General features: G+C 36.9%; 1 pseudogene; it reads right to left on the reverse strand.

Annotated features, from left to right (window-relative positions):
* Positions 1-1006: 1006 nt before the first annotated feature.
* LOC135744759 (5S ribosomal RNA) lies at positions 1007-1123 on the reverse strand (annotated as a pseudogene).
* Positions 1124-5562: the final 4439 nt, after the last annotated feature.

The raw sequence follows: 5562 nt of genomic DNA on the forward strand, positions 1-5562 counted from the left end.
TACATACCTTTGGAACATGCATGAAGGAGAGGACGATCGAACACAACAGTTCTGTGGTTTCAGAGCTCTAGTATGTGTATTTTTTTTTCTTTATAGCGCTCACTTCCTTTATCAGGCTTAGCAAGCTCTGTCTCTTGGTACCATGTGTTCAACTGGATTCTGTTTTGTATTCAGTGTGGCCCACTCATGTCCCTTTCTGAACCTCAGAGTCTTCCATTGCCTCGAAATGTTCTCTTTCATAACAAGAATGTTTCACATGAAAGATCTTGATATCAAGGCTTTAATTTAATCTCATGCTTCATACAGCATGTAAAGGGAGAGATCCAGCAAATCACAATATAAAGCAATATGTACCTAAAATGTTTTCTGAAAAAAAAATCAATAGATGTTGATAGTTTTTATCTCCAGCCTTACAACTAATTAAAACCAATTACACTGGAGCTGAATGATCTGTTATGACAGTGCTTCGAGCAGCAGTATTATATTATTATAATACAGTATTCTTGCGTTCATCATGTTGAAGTCTCTGGTCTGTGGCATGACCGTGGCATATAATAATATATAATAATTAATAATAATTAGTTACATTTATATAGCGCTTTTCCAGTGCTCAAAGCGCTTTACATATGAATGGGGGAATCTCCTCAACCACCACCAATGTGCAGCATCCACCTGGATGATGCGACGGCAGCCATATTGCGCCAGAACGCCCACCACACACCAGCTTATTAGTGGAGAGGAGACCGAGTGATATAGCCAATTAGTATGAGGGATGATTAGTAGGCCAATGGGCAAGTTTGGCCAGGATGCCGGGGCACACCCCTACTCTTTTTCGAAGGACATCCTGGGATTTTTAATGACCACAGAGAGTCAGGACCTCAGTTTAACGTCTCATCCAAAGCACGGTGCTTTTTTTGACAGTATAGTGTCCCCGTCACTATACTGGGGCATTAGGACCCACACAGACCACAGGGTGAGCACCCCCTGCTGGTCTCACTAACACCTCTACCAGCAGCAACCTGGTTTTCCCAGGTGGTCTCCCATCCAAGTACTAACCAGGCTCAGCCCTGCTTAGCTTCAGTGGGCAAGCTGTCTTGGGCTACAGGGTGATATGGCTGCTGGCTGTGAAATGATAGACATATAAAGACAAAATTGCATGTGCACACCATTGTCTAATTTTGTTTAAATAAGGCATTTTTTGCCCAAAAGGGAATCAAATGTTTTTCTCCCTAAAATTATGATCTGATATTGCTACATATACACACACACACACACACACACACACACACACACACACACACACACACACACACACACACACACACTCTAATAAACACTGGATTTTTTTAGTTCAACGGCCGGGTAAATATACGATAGAACACAAGCTGGGCTAACTTGAGCCAGAAGATTTAAAGTATATTAAAAGTATATTAACCATGTTTTTTTTGGTGTATTGATTACTATCAGCAAAACCATGGTTATTTTGTGGTTACCATGGTTTTACTACAGTAACCATGGTCTTTGGTTTTAACTGTAGTAAAACCATGGTTAATTTTCGAAAGGGAAGCACTACATATAGGTCCTACCTGCCTCAGTCCTGAGATCATTTTCCGACAACCCTCCACCACCCCAGTTCCCCGCTCTATTCTGTTTTTATCCCACTTAGGGATGGGGGAGTTTTCCGGATTCGGGCCATACGAGCCCTCCCACAGGAGAGCACGCCAAAATATGCTTTCTTTCGCATTAGATTAGATGTAAGAACTCCTGAAACTGTGATACAGTGTACATATCAATCAAACATATCTAAAAACTTAGAATAAAACTTAATCACAATATAAATACATTTGTAAACATTTATTTCACCCGAAAAAAAATGATAGCTTTAGTATATGCTCTTGAAAAGTGCTGACTGAAGTCTGTTCTGACAATGGTCCAAAATGCCCGCGACAGGTAACTTAACAATGGGCTTGATTTGACTCAGCAAAAAGTGTACACAGTTGAGGTGCAGGATAAGCAAATTTATCTGGACACAAGAAGCTGTTCAGAAATGTGTTGTGAGAGCTGCTTAAGCAGTTTATGCAATGGTTAAAAACTTTATTTTTAATTATTTGAAAAAGCAGATTATGTTTTTACGTGACATTAATCACGTCACGCGTCACGTAATCCGTTATTGCAACATGTTATTTGTTTAGGTTTTTGTAGGCTATGTAGTTAAACCTCACTTATATTTATGACGAAAATGTCAGATTTTGATTAAAGTAGGAGTTTTAAACATCAAATAAAGAGTAACCAACGTATTTACAATCCTGTTGATGTAACAAGCTAACTGCTAATAACCATAGTGATGCATGTAATAACGTTTCACGTCATGGAAACCAGACTGTTGTCACACATAGGCTATTTGCTTTTTCTAGTAAACAGTAATGGTTTATGGATAAATGTATCGATACATATCTTGTTTAGCCACATAAATCTGTCTATAAAAACCATATCCTCTCCACACCTGAAGGGAATTCCAACAGCACCACACACTGAGTTAATTCGACCCAACATTTGGGTTGAGGTGTCGGGATAAGGGAGGGGTGCATTCATTCAACTGTCAGTGAAAACAACCCAAATATTAACCCAATGAATGGTTACCCCAAACTACCCCCCAAAACTACAAAAGACTGAGAAAATAACCCAAATATGTCCCAAAAGGCTCAACCCAGCGTTTCAGTGTATCATAAAATTGTCTCTTCTTTCTGAATTTCTAAAACATCAGCTCAAAGGATTTCGTGACATCTTGAAATGTTGGCAATATTTATCTTTGCAACATGGTACTGTACATACACAAAAAAACAAAACAAAAAAAAATAGTTTAGAGGCAGATGCTTTTTAAACTCTTCTACAGTGCACATTATTTTCATTTAATTTCCGATCGACTTTGCAATTATCAGTATTCATCAAAATGTGCATGTCATGCTGTTGTGCCAAAAAACACATTTGTTATATATAATAATATACTATAATATATAATAATAATGAATAATCCAGTAATTTCTTAGTAATCCATAATTTTAACAAACTTGGTTAGCGCTAGAATAAATGCAATCCAATATATTTTACCGTTGTCAAACATTCAACGCTTGTTCTGTATCTATTAAACACTGATTCTTTAGACATCTTAAGAAGAATCACATCAACAATTTTGTCTTGTTTTTACAGATAGGTTGATGCAATATTTCCTGTAATACCATCTTTAACAACCGGATACTTGTTATTGGCACCTTTGTCATTTTCTATTTGGCAAGGACAAACACCGAGGTTTATAGCTCAGTATTGACATCGGCTTACTCATCAAAACCCATTAGGTGATCAATAAACGAAGCATAGCCAGAAATACAGATGAGATATGGTTTGAACTCTGAAAATTGATCTATTCTAATCTGTCTTGGCTTGGACGTTTTCAAATTACATATTAATATTAGTCTGGCCAGGTTAGCACTCATTTGTTCAAATCTAACCGAAATAGCTGTGTTTAAGCTACATAAGTCAAATATGTAAATATGTAGAGTACTGTGCCAGAAATTGCCCCAGGTTGAGAATGTCAATTGAAAGACTGGTCGGCGGAGTGCGGAGCAGGAATTTTCAATTTCATTCGTTTTGCAAAACCCACACACTTGACATTTTTCTGGCCCAGGTGCAGAGAAATCTTTGATAAGTGTGAAACCTTACTGAGACTGTTTCTCTTTCCACCTCATTGGTTTGGAAAACAGCAATGAAAAAGCAGCAGGGTAATTAACAGATTTTTTAGAAGCATTGTAAAGGCAGCCAATGAAAGTCTTCTGGTTTATTATCTTAAAGTAGATTGGAACTTCCAAGGAATTTTAAATGTGCCATATCGCACTTCAACAAACACTCTTGGAACAAACATCTGTGTGGCAAATGGGTTGCTAATACAAAAACTCGTCTAAGAGATTTGGAAACATTTTCATAATGAGTAAATGTTGTGGTTGAAAACTATAACTAACATTCCCAAATAAATACCTGTTGTCATAGCCCATCTTTGCGAAATTACTTTAAGTAGTAGCAATACAGATCTCTCATATATTTTAAATGTTTATTAATCACAATTAATATTTTTTCAGTGTATCAGCTGAAAAAATATACTGCCTCCATGTAGCATTTCATGATAAAATGTACAGGTATTTTTCACGTAAGCCATCTGTACAAGGGCATAACTAAATACAAAATCCTAGGGCTGTGTGGTATACACAAAATATATTGTGCAACAGTGAAATTCTATCAGCCGACAGAGATTTTTATATACTCTTATGCTGTAGAAGATATTTCATGGCTATCAGTGGTGCTCAACTGTTTTATGTTATTTACGCATGAGAGTGATGAAGAAATATAGCTTAATCATAAAATACAGCCTGGGACATTTTTAAACAAGCCAAGACAAGGAAGAAATTGTATTTGAGGGGTTTTGTTAAGGACAATGTGAAACACTTTAGTTGTTTACAGCAAAGTAATAACCTGTAGTATATACCTACCATATATTTGAGATTTAACTGAGGAACTGTCACAAATGCTATTTTACAGTACAATGGCTTTAAGTACTGTTTATCAAGTCTGAAATTTGGTCATATTGGTTCACCTTGCAAAATACTATGCCAGAATTGTGTTGAACTTGCAGCTAAAAACAATAAACTCTGAAGCAACTCAAAAATTAGTAAAACATTTTCCTCAACTCACCGTACCTCATAATCAATGCCTGTTACTATAGAAACAGAGAGCCTACTGGGACATAAATAAAAAGGATAAAAAATTATGCATTTATTTTTCAATATGTTGATGACTGCTTGTACTGTATATTTGTATTTGTGGGATCTTAGTGAACAACTACACAGCTCTATATACTGTACTTAATGCACTCTCACACAAGACCCAATACTGATATATGCAGATGCAGAGGCGCCATGCCCATTCAAACTGAGGGGCATGTGTTATTTGAGCCAAATGGATTTTGCATGCAACCTTAAAACCAAAGAAGCGTCCATTGATGTGTTACTTGTCTTTTAATCTGTTTAATATACACATATTGTCAATTCTGTACTGAATCCTTGTCACTTTTCAGAGATTTTTGCATTTTTGATAGTGTTTTGATCGTGTTACATTACTTAATTCTGGCGGCAGGCGTTGCAGTCAGCGCAGCCGCAGACATCATCTGCATCTGAGCACGCTCACGAGCTTTGCTGTTGCTCCTGCATTTTGCTATCTGAGGAATTACAACGTGTAAGATACGCTCACAACATTTCAAAGCGCTAGAACGGTAATGTGCAGTTAACCTCCTCTGCGTAGAAAAATGTGACCGTCTCGACGTTATATTAGTAGAGATTTCTAGATTCATCTTCTTGTTCGCCAGAGTTCATGGGGGCGCAGAATCACACATGTTCACATATAAGGTAAAATTTTATGCAAAAAATCTGTTCCTCTAATAATTTTATATAAATATATACCTTTTTAATCATTAGTGAACATTAAAATCAATCACGAGGCTATAGCTTATGTCATTTT

This window comes from Paramisgurnus dabryanus, chromosome 5, assembly GCF_030506205.2.
Source record: "Paramisgurnus dabryanus chromosome 5, PD_genome_1.1, whole genome shotgun sequence".
Classification (NCBI taxonomy): Eukaryota; Metazoa; Chordata; class Actinopteri; order Cypriniformes; family Cobitidae; genus Paramisgurnus; species Paramisgurnus dabryanus.